Source organism: Archocentrus centrarchus, chromosome 15 (genome assembly GCF_007364275.1).
Source record: "Archocentrus centrarchus isolate MPI-CPG fArcCen1 chromosome 15, fArcCen1, whole genome shotgun sequence".
NCBI lineage: Eukaryota > Metazoa > Chordata > Actinopteri > Cichliformes > Cichlidae > Archocentrus > Archocentrus centrarchus.
Genome location: NC_044360.1, coordinates 8,615,058 through 8,630,849, shown reverse-complemented (window position 1 = coordinate 8,630,849; position 15,792 = coordinate 8,615,058). Strand labels below are relative to the sequence as shown.

The 15,792-nt window shown below is 45.9% G+C and overlaps 1 protein-coding gene across 1 annotated transcript in view; it reads left to right on the top strand.

The window, feature by feature from the left end:
* The window catches only part of slc8a1b (solute carrier family 8 member 1b), a 145,808-nt gene that overhangs the window by 50,736 nt on the left and 79,280 nt on the right, over nt 1-15,792 (top strand). The gene's annotated exons all lie outside the window — the stretch shown is intronic.

The window sequence follows — 15,792 nt, the reverse complement described above, 5'->3', positions numbered from 1 at the left end:
CAAGGCTGAAGAAAGACCACCTAGTGAAGATACCACAGCTATGACAAATGATGTAGAACTCAATGGCCTGAGTGTCTGTTTTCACAAAGTCATGACTTAAATCAATTTGATTGAAGGTTTCGGAAATTTAAACACTGACTTTTCTATAGTGAACTTAAGTAAGCAAGACAAAATTTCAGTCAATTCAACTCAGTCTGAGCCACAACAGAAGACAGCAGATAACACAATCTAACCAGAAGCCAGACATGCAAAGAACCCCCAAAATGAAACATTTTAATCAATTTGCTGTAAAAATCTGGTATAATTTACCTTAAACTATTTACAGCATAGATCAACAAGACTTTGCACATGGTCTGTTTTCTAATTTGTTATTAATTGTCTCTGTTTTAAGTGTTTTTGCTTTCAGAAGGCCGATCACATTCAACTTAGCAGCAAATACAGACGAGATAAAGATACAAAGATATAAGATTCTGCTTTGGTGGCATGGAGAGGCACACGCCTGTCCACACACACACATTTTGAAAGCATCTTTATTTTAAGAGCTGGCACATTTTCTCATTAAGATCTGCCATTGGTTGTGTTGTAGCTGTGGTTTCTTCACACACTTGTAGTTATGTTTATGTAGGTATGCATCTGGTGAACAGCTACTATGCCCTGAGATATTAGACAAAAATATTTTTTTCGAAAATAATATGCCTATTAGCAGGTAACTGTGTAATGCACCCATGCAGTATATGGATGGACCCTGCTAAGCATGCTTGCTAGCATTAGATGGTAATTTAACTCCACACTCTCAAGTAGATATGGTCACTCTGGATTCCTGGGAAAAAAAAATAACAAATAGTAACTGAGCTGTCATATACTGAGCCTTCATCACTGTAGCATCCCACTGAGCTATAGCTTCCCTCACCATTAATTTGTCACAGTCTCGCCTTTGACAGTTGCGTGCCACCACCTGAAAAACCCCAGGGCTATGTTTCCACCCCCACTGCCTGCTGAATCGCATATATGCACAAGGAAGGAGGGGATTACATATTTAGAAAAGCTTTTCTATTATTGATAAATGTTATATAATTACATTTAAGCCTATACATGGGTCATGAAAGCTTTCCCAGTGACCGTTTCCATCTGCCCATTCTTTAAGCATTTTTTTTACAACAGAGATCAAACTGAGAGAGAAACACTTTGATCTTCTAATGGTTCTCTTTTGATTTCTTTGGAGTAATATTGGAGAAGCAGCAGAAGCAGTGCTGCCCAACCTTTCTGAACAAAAAAGGAAAAAAAATCTCCACCTGAAACAAACAAAATTGCCCAAATTAGTCTTAATAAGTCTATATGTGATTGTTGCTGGAGTGTGAAATAATGAATGGATAGTCATTAAAGATATTAAAGATTTTTGATGTGAGATTAAAGTCTATCAATTACACAGTTTCAGAAGGAAATTAAAGCTTCATTGATGCTTAAAATGTTTGGGTCAATCATTTTTATGTTTTTTGTATTTCTTGACCTGAAATGTTTACTCTGTTTCATTTAAATGTTGCTCGAATATAGTGCTTTTGTTGCCGATCATTTTCATTACCATGCATTTAATATAGTTTTCTCTCTGATGTCCCATGTGTGTACTCTACTCAGTACCCAATTACCAGCTATCAGCTGCTCAAGGTGTTTTAAGCTTTAAAATATATCAAGATCTTGTCAGGCAGATGTACAAGGCCTTCAAATGTCAAAGAAAATGATATTACCATTCATTCTTTCATCCTTATTCATTTTAGTCATTCATTCAAACCATCTTTCAATATTTTATTTGATTATTTTGTCACTTACATTTTTCATATTATTTATTTGTTCTTGTTTTTTCCTGCTTTATCTGCAAGCATTTGTTCATCCATTCATTGGATCATAGGTAAGTGAATGAATGTATTCATTCACTTACCTATGATCCAATGAATGGATGAACAAATGCTTGCTATGAACATTTAATTGCCTCTACATGGGAAAAAAAAAAAACATGCATTAGTCATTAATGAGTCCCCTGAACCCACTTCGAGGTTGCTCTCTTACACTCACAATATGAACCATTATGTTATAAAGGTTTAACAGTGGAATCAGAGAAAGGAGTAGTGTCTATTAGTGTGCCAGTAAACAAGATTGTGAAAAAAGATCTCTACACGGACCAGAGGACATTACATTAAAAATAACCTTAGCCCTGCAGGTTTGTATTAGTTTGATTGAGGTGCTGGAGTGGATTCAGAATCCTGTGGTTGATCATTAGAAAGCAGATCAGCCTGGAGCTTCTCTTTGAGGACCAGATGGGTACATCGGCTGAATCACACATACTTCAAAACACTAAGACTATCTGTCAACCGGATCCTCTCTCAGCATCGCTTTCAGTTTGTATCCATTTTTTCTTCCCTCTGTTACTCTGCTGATTTTTCCATTTTCCTTTTTCTGCCTCTGTTTTCTATCTCTACTGGCTACGCTGATGTAGGTAGATTTGGACCAAAATCCAGTGTAAAAATAGATGCAAACTCTTTGTTTTATTAGTCATCTGCGTTATCTATTTGCCAGATGTTGTTTCTTTTTCCCTGCAATCACAGTGCAAGTCAAGAACATGTTGTTTTTGTCAGCATTTTTTTCCTGATAACTGGTAACTAAATCAGAGGGGGAAGGGGTTGGCTACATGGTGCTGTGAAGCATTTGACTTTAATCTCATACTGTAAACTTGTGTGATCTGTTGTGCTGTTATTGACTCCGCTAAAATGCCACCCTGAGCACGTGATTTTGATAGCTGTTTTTCATAAAAATAAATCCCAGGCATTCTCAGAAAAACCCAGCAGACTGTTTAGTAATACCTACCACCTTTACAAGGGATTTTCACAATCTAGTAACAGCTAGCCTGGATGAAGGTAAGAAAATCCACATAAGTACCTCTTGTCATCCCTGTGATTTTGCCAGAAATCCAGCAAAGAAACCAGGAAGTCAATCCTCCTGCCACATAACCCTAGTTTAAACTGCAACTTGTTGTTTTTAGATTTTTTTTTCCACCATGGGGAAACAGACTGAAGGCATTTAAACAGAAGCACAGCTCTGTCTTCTGGTGTTCTGAGATTCTTCCGATCAGCTGGACGTGTAGCGTTGCTACCTGTCAGCCAGGCATAGTGGAGCAGAGGGTAGGAGACTAAAGATAGACTCATAGGAAATACAACACTGCCCAGTGTGGCTACATTCTGACACTTCCCCATAAACACAAAGAGAAAAAGGAAATCTGGGCTACGGTTTGATTGAACTAATATCTGACAGTGGAGGTCCCACCACACAGCCTCTGCTGTCATCTTTTATTCATCTGCCACTCAGCAATTTTATATTTCATATCCACTGTCGAGTGGAATTGCCTGTGTGTGAGCATATGTTGCCGTATAGAGGGATTTAGAGGGTAATGGTTTTGTAACTATATTTGAATGGTGTGTAAACGGTATATTTTAAAGCTGAAGAAGATGGCATAGCTGTGCTGTGCATTTCACTCGTCTCAGAGGAGCTATAGCCAGAATATAATGTGTGGATAATGCTGGCACTGGTGGGTTCTTCGTGGTGTTTTTCATATATGCAAATAAGTTTAGCCATGGTGTAACATTTTTCTTAAGGTGATGAGTTTTGTGAGAAAAAGCATGATGAAGTGATGTTGATTCCCAGTTGAGTCATTCTGGTATTAATTTCATGATTCAATCCTTGTTAGATCGAAAGCGCGAAAGGTGTCATACAACTTCATGGCACTTTAAATATATGTGTGCATCTGTGTGTGTGTGTGTGTGTGTGTTGGGAATGTGACAAATGTCCATGGAGCAGCGCTAATCAGCAGAGATTCGATGGTTTAATTTAGTGACCAATCAGAGCAATCGATGGAGAATCAATTAGCCACAAACTAGCTCAACTGTCTAGTGTGTTGCGTGCGTGTCAGACTGAAGGAGCAGTGTGCATGTTAAATGAGGTTAAAAGCTACTTTTGGAAAGCAGAACACTGGGATAAATGATTACAGCTTCTAGATTGCTGGGTAGTTTTTTTTTTTTTATTAGAAAATCTGTGTGTGTGTGTGCGTGTGTGTGTGTGTGTGTGTGTGTGTGTGTGTGTGTGTGTGTGTGTGTGTGTGTGTGTGTGTGTGTGTGTGTGTGTGTGTGTGTGTGTGTGTGTGAGAACATCCTAACTCACACCGTGTCCAATTAGGTCTGTGAAAAGAAAAAAAAAAAAAAGAGGAAAAAGGAAAAGGTTTGTTGGAGGGCAGAAAGATCCTCTAAAATCATTTTTGACAAATGAAAACACAACACATACCATAGTGTCCTTAGCTGCACTCTGAGATTTGGAAAAATTGACACATCCATCTTCAAAATGTTCCAGCTTTAAATGATGGATGGCTGAGAGAGATCTGTGGGATCTGTTGTCGGTATAATGAATGTTTCACAAGGTCCATTTCTGAACTGGTGTATACAGAATATGTGTGAGCAGGAGAGAACACATTTCAAGGATATAGAATCATCTAAAATTGAATTAATGTATTATTACCTCCTTATTCTGTCATCGTCATTCACTCTGACTCTGTGGCTAATTCTTTCATCTGTAAAATATAGATTTTAATCCAAGGTCCCTCTTGGACGTCTGCCTTCATTGTCACCTACATTCAGTAGAAAGTGACAGGAAGACTGAAAGCTGACCCCTCTGACACTAATAACACACCAGGGGGAAATCAGTGGACAAAACCAGCTGTTTGCTAGAGTATTTCTTTGATCAGTTAAACTGTCCACTTTGTTGAAAGTACAGCTTTGTTCTCATCACACAGTTATTAGGGTTTCCTTACTCGGGATAACCTCAAGTATTTTGGAGATTGGCAACATTACAATTCATGAGTTAAATTAAGTTAAAATGTTGACGATTAATGACTGAATTGTTAGACGTTCACTGCAAATCTCTGTAACAACCTTCCTTTGCCAAACTAAATGTGAGGAGGAAAGAATTTGGCATGGCAGCTGATGGATCTGGTAATTAGTAATGTACTGGGATTCATATGTTAGCTGAGCAGATGTTTTCAGTATCTTTATGGGCTGACACATCCCTCAGATTACAGTCCCTCTAAATCCCTTCTATTCTGTCCCCCAAGTTAATCACTATTGATCACATATTGATGTTTCCTATCCCTCTGTCTTTCCTTTTCTCTTGTTCCACATCTTTGATAACCCATGTTTTATCCCTTTCTTTCATCTATCCCTTCCCCTTTTTAAGTTTTCATACCACACTTATTACCTTTTTTTTTCCTCTGCTCTTCCAATAATTTAACTCACTTTTTCTCTTTCCCGTCCTTGCATTGATCTTAGGTTTTGTTGCCTGGATCTCTCTCTTCCTCTGTCCTATGCCGGTTCCTATTTTGCAGTCTTTGACCTTCAGACCTTACCCTGCTGTATCCTTTTTATTCATCAGTCTGTAATGGCTTGATCTCATTCCCTGGCTCCGTCCTTTTGTTCTGCTGTCCATTTTTTTGTCTAGTCTCTAGTAAGTCATTATTTCTTTGTTTCTTTCTGTCATTACTCATGTATTAATTTGATCCATTTCTATTTTTGGTTCCATTCTTAGTTTTCATTCAGTCACTCAGCCTTTCCCCCACACCCAGCAGCCCTCTTGTCACTTTAAGTAACTGATCCCACTGCCTTTCTGTGCTTATTCCCCACCTCCCTGCCTTCTTTTAGTTTCTCAATATCTCTGTCCTTGCTTTCCCATCTATCTGTTCATCTTTTCTGGTCTTAGATTTGGAGGTTTGCCTCACCCTCTCCTCTCCAAGGCTTCCTCCCAATCTTCTCTGTTATCCTCAGTGCAACGAGTATCTCCCCACCCACCCCCCAACCCCTGTGCTTTTGTCAAGCCCCAAGTAAATGTTGATTCTTCTCCCCTTGCTCACATTTTTCTTCCTCCTATAGGTTTCTCTTTCTCTTCCCATTGCATAACATCTTCCCCCTCTCTTTCTTGAAATACTACCTTTAAAGCCCCCCTCCATAGTGAGCAAAGATTGGATCAACGAGGAGTGGGAACAACCATCAGACATGGTCTTTTCTCTCTCTCTCACAGACTCTCTGTGAAGCTCAGGAATTTAAAAAGAATTTTATTGATTGTCCCTTCAAGGCAGCATTTCTGTTGGAAGGGCGCGCATGTGTGCTTGTGTCTGTTTGAACACTTGCATCTTCAATCAGATACTGCTACTGCAGGATAATATACATTCCCAGTATTGCTCTCATGACCAGTGTATTTTCCTAAGTTCTGTTTATTTATGTCAGTAAAATGGAGAATTTGTCTGTGTGACTTGGACTATGCTCAGTTATTAAAGGCTGTTTTTAGCTATTCTATGAAAAACTAAGTGCACCCCATGATTCAGTAGCTTGTAGAACTAGCAGTAACTTGAAATATTCTTTTTCTGAATGACTTTATCTCACTTTGTTGTGGAGGAATTTTGGATCATAGGTAATTTTGGAATTACTTCAGTTCACTGAGGTTTGTGGGCACTTGTTCATGCACTGCTCTCTTAAAGTCCCACCCCTCAATTGGGTTGAGGTCTGGACTTTGACTGGGCTGTTGCAACACTTTGATTCTTTTCTTTTTCAGCCGTTCTGTTGTAATTTGCTGCTGTACTTGGGCTCATTGTCCTTGCCTAGCTTTATCTGTCAGACAGATGGCCTCACATTTGACTCTAGAATAATTCGGCATACAGAAGAGTTTATGGTAAACTCAATGACTGTAAGGTGCTGAGGTCCTGCAGCTGCAAAACAAGCCCAAATCATCATCCATCCATCACCTTGTTTGACAGTTGGTATGAAGTGTTTTTGCTGATATGCTGTTCAGTGTCTGTCCAAAGGACATGGTCCCAGAAGCCTTGCAGTTTATTCACATGTAACTTTGTAAACTTAAGCTGTGCCAATGTGTTCGTTTTAGAAAGAAGAAGCTTTCTCCTGGTTCCAAACAAGCCACACTTGTTAAGTCTTTTTCTAATTAAATCCTGCAATCCTGCCTCACAGCAGGATTGGGTGATATACCATAATATGACACTGTAATACTATAGAAGGCTATATCTGCTTATGGAAGACAACCATGTCTTATATAGCAATAGGACAATTAGTAAGCCTTTAGTCCTTTTTCTGTTTGACATGTTTTATTAATGTAAATGAGGTAGGAGGCTCCAGCATGTTCACTCAGCATTGCCGCTCGCTTCTGAAAGTTTTTATTGTAGGAATTTAAATTTTTTTGCTGTTGTCTGTTGGTTTAACCAAAGTGTTTAATTTCTTCTTCCTGCTCTCTTTCACACTCTCTCCTTTCATCTTCATATCGTTTCTTCTATATCTTCCTCCATCCCATGAGTAGGCGGAAATCGTCGGAGGTGAGAAGTGAGAGAGTGTGAGTGTGTGCTGGTAACTATGACAACCCCTTCCTAATTGGCCAGTGGCCTGGTAGAATGATTGACAGCTGCTGTCAGTGAGGGCTGTTCATTCAGACTGGCAGCCGGGTTGGATGGGCCCAGATGGGTCCTTCAGATACAAGGAGACGAGGAACAAGAAGCAGGATTTAGTCTCAGTGTTTCCAATTTGAGCCTTGAAATCAGTTTCTTGAGAAAATGAAACATGACTTATGGCTGAATAGTTTGCTGCTTGAGTGTGTATCTCAGGTGTGTATGCACATGTTTGTGGGCATTTATTGCACATCTCTAGATGAAACTGTCCTCCCATGAGAAAAACATCATATGTTTCAGGAAGCACATCAAAAGTTACACAGAGAAATAATGACTGCTCTAATGTGTTGGTGGGAAATAAGAAGCTAGTGTGATGAAAGTCCAACAAGACACAAGGCTGAGGTGGCTAAGTGTTTGTTGCTGTTCCCAACCTTTAAAATTATGTAATTTTATCCAAAATCTTCTTTGTCAAAACCTAATCTAGCCTAATGTCATTAGGTTACAATTTTGGAAAGGCGCTGACAAGGAGCATCAGAGAGGAGCATCAGTTCAGAGAACACTTCCATGTGCCGTAGAACGCATTAACAAGGCATGTTTTTTTTGTTGTTGAATTTAATGGACCATTGGTGTATACTTTTGAGTCATTTTTCTCTTTTGTATTGACGTGGAGCATGTAATTAGAACTGTTATGTTTGTGCTGTATTTATGTGTTTAATTCATTCATATTCATGAGTGTCTTGAGAGCTGTGTATTTGCACATGCAATTTTAGCATTTATATTTTTCTCTGGCTCTCACCAAACCGACGTGCTAGCTCTTGATCATTTTCTTTTATTCAGGGCAAAATGGGTACAATTAAGATGTCTCGTGCATGCTTTTCATATTATTGTAAAATGTTAATTTTATTTACTTTGATGTCGAAATCGCTGTTCGCTGCCTCATTGAAGGAACACGTTTGATGCTGCCTTTTTTATACCATTCAAAAGTTTATTGTAAATGTTCCCTAATATAATCAATGTTATGCAGTGTGCATTATTACGTTGATTTCTGTCTTTCAACACTATCAGAAATTGTATGGTTGAACCAACAAACTGATATGATGTGCTGAAAATGACCTTTGCCTTTGTGTACCACCAAGCTGTTTGCGTTACTGAGTCTTACACGGGCCGTTTCACATGTGGGAATGTTAAAACATGACTGGCGCGCCTTTCATCACGTTCTGCTGACTAACACACACACACACACACACACAGAGAGGGAGAGAAACGGAAATATGATTTTCCAGCCAAGGTTGGGCAGACAAAGCCCCCCAAAAAAGATGTTTTCCTCTTCATCACTCTCCTTTCTCCTTCTCTTCCTCTGACTCTCTCTTTTCTTTCCTTTGCCACTTCAGTCTCACTCTTGCTCCCTCCCCCATGTGCACCTAGTCCACGACTACTGTGTGTCTCACTCTCTTTCTGTCACTTTCTCATTGTTTAGAGAACCAGGGTAAACTCGTTGCATATTTTCCATGACTTCAGGCTCACACACAGAGCAACCTGCAACTCTAGACTACATGCATAACACACATACGTCAATTCTATTCTATTCTATTTATATAGCGCCAAATCACAACAGTCACTTCAAGGTGCTTTATTTGTAAAGACCCTTCAATAATACAGAGAAAACCCTAACAATCAAATGACCCCCTCAACTTGGTGACTGTGGGAAAGAAAAAAAATCCCTTTTAGCAGGAAGAAACCTCCAGCAGAACCAGGCTCAGGGAGGGGCAGCCATCTGTCATGACCAGTTGGGGGTGATGGCAGAGAGACAGGACAAAAGACATGCTGTGGAAGAGAACCAGAGATTAATAATAACTAATGATTACATGCAAAGTGGTGTATAAACACATCAAGAGTGAAAAGAGGTGTGAAGAATAAATGCTCAATGCATCATGGGAAGCACCCAGCAGCCTAGGCCTATTGCAGTGTAACTAAGGGAGGGTTCAGGGTCACCTGATCCAGCCCTAACTGAAAGCTTTATCAGAGAGAAAAGTTTTAAGCCTAATCTTAAAAGCAGAGAGGGTGTCTGTCTCCCGAATCCATACTGGGAACTGGTTCCACAGAAGAGGGGCCTGAAAGCTGAAGGCTCTGCCTCACATTCTACTTTAAAATACCCTAGGGACCACATATAAGCCAGCAGTCTGAGAGTACTATTGGGGTGTCTTTAAGATAAGATGGGGCTTGATTATTCAAGACTTTGTATGTGAGAAGAAGGATTTTAAATTCTATTCTGGATTTAAAAGGGAGCCAATGAAGAGAAGCCAATATGAGAGAAATATGCTCTGTGTTTCCAGTCCCTGTCAGTACTCTCGCTGCAGCATTTTGGATCAACTGAAGCCTCTCACATACTTAGATGTGAACATGAAAATACTGAAACAGAGTCACAGTAAATGGATCAAACTGTTATAGTGGAATGACTGGCTGTGTACAGTATACTGACATACTGTAAGTGCACATGGAACATGTCATTTGATATGATATGCGATATGATATTGCACACAGGAGTTTTACTTGCTTCGCAGCTTTTAAGAGAAACTCCATGTTCAGCATCACAAATACTGAAGGACTTCAAGTGAAGGTTTACAGTTTTGTTTATTAAAAACCATACAAACCAAAGGATGGCAGTACCTACCATCAGTGTCTGCTTATAACTGCCCAATATTACATTTGTCATGTCCTGGGCCGTTGGCCCAGCGTTTTGTGTTAATAGTTTATTTCCTGAGTTTGTCCTCCCTGTATGTTTGTCATGTTCCCAGTGTTGTGACTTGTCTGCGTGTTCCTTGGTTTATCACTTCCTGTTTTATTTTGCCAATGTGATTTCCTTGTGCTTTGTGTTTAGCTTTGCTTCCCCTGTGTAATTAGTTTCATTTGCCTCACCTGTTGTTCCCTGCTGTTTTCTCTTGCCCTGATTACCCAGTGTGTATTTAAGCCCTCAGTTTTCATTTGTTCTCTGTCGCGTCGTTGATGTTGTGTGCCCGTGTGTTCCTGTGCTCCCTGTGGTTCCCCTTCGTCTCCCTTCTGAACGGTTTTTGTATTGTTTTTTCCCGTTGAAATAAATCCCTTTTAAGTTACGCTGACTTCTGGAGTCCTTTGTGTCAGCCATTCCTCGCCTGTTTCCTCCCCGGCCATGACAGAACGACGCGACCAAACTATGGACTCCGCAGATATAAGGACCCTCTCTGAGCAAGAAGAGAAGATCCAGGAGCTCAAGGATTTCTCCGAGAGAATTGTTCAGGCCCCCACCAGTCACCACCGGTTAATACAATTAGCTTTCTGTTGTGGACTTATTTCGTCCTCCACCTGGCTCCTCACCCATCCTGACACCGCTTCACTTGCCCATTCAATAATCATGCTCCGAAAGAACCTACAATATGAACTGCACAATATTGGCCGCCCAGTCCAGGGCAGGGACTCAAATTTTTTTCTTCAAGCCATCGCTAATGCACCTCTCCTGCAGCCAGACGGCTTATCCTCGTCTCCTCCTCTCCATGGCCCCTCATCGCCACCGGCACTGCCTTGCTCTCCGGCCCTGCCATCTTCCATTCCACTCACCTCTCCCCAAGACCCGAGCGGTATAACGCCGCGGACATTGTCACCGCTTCACGCACAGGCCACCACCTCCGTGAGTACCACCGGGCTCGATATTATTGCGGCAAGTGATGAGACTTTTTCCCACTCCACCGTCGCGCAGCCCGACCTCTGTTGGCTGCCGCAAGATGTAGAAATCATTGATTCTCCTCTGCTAGTGGACATTCTGGATGCAGAGAATCGTGCCTCCCACTCCAACAGAAAGCGGAGGAAGCAGCGCACCCGGCATCGTCACGCTCCCCCCCGGTCGCGCTCGCCCCTGTCTGCTGTGATGCCAGCTCGTCTCCAGGAGCCCCAGGTTCCGCCAGCCTCTGTGAAGCTCTCTGCACCCGTTCCTGTTTCGCGGGTGGGGGCAACCACGGACGGGCTGACCTCTGCGCCCGTTCCTGTTTCGCGGGGGGAGGCAGCCACGGACGGGCTGACCTCTGCGCCCGTTCCTGTTTCGCGGGGGGAGGCAGCCACGGACGGACTGACCTCTGCGCCCGTTCCTGTTCCGCGGGGGGAGGCAGCCACGGACGGGCTGACCTCTGCGCCCGCTCCTGTTCCGCGGGTGGGGGCAGCCAGGTCCAAGCCTTCACAGCAGTTTTCAGTGTCGTCCACAGTGCCTCTTCAGCCTGTCTCTCAGTCAGCTGTAGCTCCAGCCACCTCCCAGTCTCAGTCAGCTGTAGCTCCAGCCACCGCCCAGTCTCAGTCAGCTGTAGCTCCAGCCACCTCCCAGTCTCAGTCAGCTGTAGCTCCAGCCACCTCCCAGTCTCAGTCAGCTGTCGCTCCAGCCACCTCCCAGTCTCAGTCAGCTGTCGCTCCAGCCACCTCCCAGTCTCAGTCAGCTGTCGCTCCAGCCACCTCCCAGTCTCAGTCAGCTGTCGCTCCAGCCACCGCTCAGTCTGTCTCCACGCAGTCAGCTCTCTCTAGCTCTCAGTCAGTCTCCACGCAGTCGGCTCTCCCTCAGTCTGCTCCCACGCAGCCAGCAGCTCTCCCTCGCCCTCAGTCAGCTCTAGCTCCAGTCGCTCTCCCTCGCCCTCAGTCAGCTCTAGCTCCAGTCGCTCTCCCTCGCCCTCAGTCAGCTCTAGCTCCAGTCGCTCCCCCTCGCCCTCAGTCAGCTCTAGCTCCAGTAACTCTTCCTCGGTCCCCAGTGTCAGCTGTTTCAGTGCCCTCTCAGTCAGTTCCCTCAGCCCCTGTCTTAGTTCCTTCGGTTTTGGTCCCAGTTCCCTCAGCTCCTGCTCCTTCTGTAGCTCCAGTTGTGTCAGCTCCCTCTCAGGCCCCAGTGTTAGCTAGCTCTCGGTCTGTTTCCACGCAGCCAGATCTCCCTAGCTCTCGGTCTGTTTCCACGCAGCCAGATCTCCCTAGCTCTCGGTCTGTTTCCACGCAGCCAGATCTCCCTAGCTCTCGGTCTGTTTCCACGCAGCCAGATCTCCCTAGCTCTCGGTCTGTTTCCACGCAGCCAGATCTCTCTCGCTCCCGGCCTGCTTCCACGCGGCCAGTCGTCTCCCGGCCTGCTTCCACGCGGCCAGTCGTCTCCCGGCCTGCTTCCACGCGGCCAGTCGTCTCCCGGCCTGCTTCCACGCGGCCAGTCGTCTCCCGGCCTGCTTCCACGCGGCCAGTCGTCTCCCGGCCTGCTTCCACGCAGTCCCCTGCACCTCGGCTATTCCTCGAGCAGCCCCTGCTGCTCAATAAAGCAGCAGTGTGCCCTGTTCCGCGGTCCCAGCCTACGCATCCGGTGCCTCACTATGTAGGCCCCGTTCAGCCCATGGGCTCAGCTCACTCCAAGCCGATGGGGGTCTCCGCTCATTCCGAGCCGATGGGGGTCTCCGCTCAGTCCGAGCGCTCCGCGCCAGAGGGCCCCGCTCAGTCCGAGCCGATGGGGGTCTCCGCTCAGTCCGAGCCAGGGGGTCCCGCTCAGTCCGAGCCGATGGGGGTCTCCGCTCAGTCCGAGCGCTCCGCGCCAGAGGGTCCCGCTCAGTCCGAGCCGATGGGGGTCTCCGCTCAGTCCGAGCGCTCCGCGCCAGAGGGTCCCGCTCAGTCCGAGCCGATGGGGGTCTCCGCTCAGTCCGAGCCAGGGGGTCCCGCTCAGTCCGAGCACTCCGCGCCAGAGGGTCCCGCTCAGTCCGAGCCGATGGGGGTCTCCGCTCAGTCCGAGCGCTCCGCGCCGGAGAGTCCTGCTCAGTCCGAGCCGCCAGAGTCCTCAGAGAGTTCCGCTCAGTCCGAGCCGCCAGGGGGTCCCGCTCCGTCCGAGCCTCCGGAGTCTTCGGAGTGTCCCGCTCAGTCCGAGCCGCCAGGGGGTCCCGCTCAGTCCGAGCCGCCAGGGGGTCCCGCTCAGTCCGAGCCGCCGGAGTCTTCGGAGTGTTCCGCTCAGTCCGAGCCGCCGGAGTCTTCGGAGTGTTCCGCTCAGTCCGAGCCGCCGGAGTCTTCGGAGTGTTCCGCTCAGTCCGAGCCGCCAGGGGGTCCCGCTCGGTTCGGACCTTCCGTTTTTCCTGTGTCCTTGACCGCCCTGGGCTCAGGGGAGTCCGGGCATGTTGCGGCTCTGGTGTGTCTTCGTCGTCGCCGCCGCCGCCGCTGGGGGCGCGGTCGGCCTCCAGTGTCTTCTCCTCGTCTCCGCCGCCGCCGCTGGGAGCGCGGTCGGCCTCCAGTGTCTTCTCCTCGTCTCCGCCGCCGCTGGGCGCGCGGTCGGCCTCCGGTGTCTTCTCCTCGTCTCCGCCGCCGCCGCTGGGAGCGCGGTCGGCCTCCGGTGTCTTCTCCTCGTCTCCGCCGCCGCCGCTGGGAGCGCGGTCGGCCTCCGGTGCCTGCTCCCCGTCGCCGCCGCCGCTGGGAGCGCGGTCGGCCTCCAGTGTCTTCTCCTCGTCTCCGCCGCCGCCGCTGGGAGCGCGGTCGGCCTCCGGTGCCTGCTCCCCATCGCCGCCGCCGCTGGGAGCGCGGTCGGCCTCCAGTGACTCCTCCTCGTCGTCGTCGCCGCCGCCGCTGGGAGCGCGGTCGGCCTCCAGTGATTCCTTCTCGTCCTCGTCGCCGCCGCCGCTGGGAGCGCGGTCGGCCTCCAGTGATTCCTTCTCGTCCTCGTCGCCGCCGCCGCTGGGAGCGCGGTCGGCCTCCCTCGTTGGGATTTTGCTTTGTGGCCCCTTGGCCTCTGCGGCCTCCTGAACTGTGTGTTTTTTGTTTTTGGATTTCCCACTGACTCCCCTGAACTGTGGACTGTTTTTTCCCCTGCTGTTTTTTGTTTTGTCATAGCTCCTGGACTGTTCCTTGTTTCGACCCCCTGTTTTGGACATTGGAGCTCTCCGGCCTTGTGCCGTCGCTTTATTTTCATCCGGTTGTTTTTTGTTTTCTCATCCCCATGTTTTGCTCTGGTTTTTGGACTGTTATTCAGCTTGTGCCGTTGCTTTTCTTTGTTCTGTTCCTTTTGCTTATTGTTTTTTGCCCCTGTGCTCTACCCTTGCTCCAGTGCTTCCTTGTGTTTTTGGGTTTTGTTCCTGACTTTGTTTGCTCCCTGTCTGTTTTTGTTTCGGGCCCTCCTTCCTGGTCCCCCGCCTCCCGCCCTTGTCTGGTTTTGTTTCTGGTTTTGGCCGTCGGGAGCCGGCCTTTGAGGGGGGGGTACTGTCATGTCCTGGGCCGTTGGCCCAGCGTTTTGTGTTAATAGTTTATTTCCTGAGTTTGTCCTCCCTGTATGTTTGTCATGTTCCCAGTGTTGTGACTTGTCTGCGTGTTCCTTGGTTTATCACTTCCTGTTTTATTTTGCCAATGTGATTTCCTTGTGCTTTGTGTTTAGCTTTGCTTCCCCTGTGTAATTAGTTTCATTTGCCTCACCTGTTGTTCCCTGCTGTTTTCTCTTGCCCTGATTACCCAGTGTGTATTTAAGCCCTCAGTTTTCATTTGTTCTCTGTCGCGTCGTTGATGTTGTGTGCCCGTGTGTTCCTGTGCTCCCTGTGGTTCCCCTTCGTCTCCCTTCTGAACGGTTTTTGTATTGTTTTTTCCCGTTGAAATAAATCCCTTTTAAGTTACGCTGACTTCTGGAGTCCTCTGTGTCAGCCATTCCTCGCCTGTTTCCTCCCCGGCCATGACAACATTTTCTTTTAAGACCAAGAATTCTCCATACTTGAACGATCAAATGCAAACAAATATGAAGACGCTATTGCCTTCTATAAACCCCTTGTAAGCTTTACCAGCTCTGTGGTTCATACCTAGCTTAGTGTAAGCACTAAAACTACTTGGCCAGGGTTGTCAGAATAGAAATGAAAAGAATAAGATGTTAGTACATATTCACAGAATGAAGGAAATATTTGATAAAGAGTAACATATTTGCAGTGACATATTCCTTGTTTGTCAAATGGATTTTAAAACCCTGACAGTAACTTAAAAATCACTACAAATGAAATTAGAAGGAAAAGTTTAATGCTCTGTACCCCTCTAAGCTTATATCCCATACTGGGAGCCAGTTTTGAGTAAGTGCAATGCAGTAGCAGGCTGGGCTGCTACCTGCCACTGCAATCCATTAGTCCAACCAAAGGTTGCACCAGCAGAGCTGGGCTAGTCTACTCCCAGGCAGTTTTTATTCACTACTGAACCCCCAATCCATAACCATTTTTGTTTTTGACTTAACAGTCCAACTGTGTTGCAACAACAAGCTAAATTTTGAGCTTACTGCCAAAAGTAGCTCGCTATTTGGAAATTATCATTTGACCAGTGCAATGACAGTATTTAGT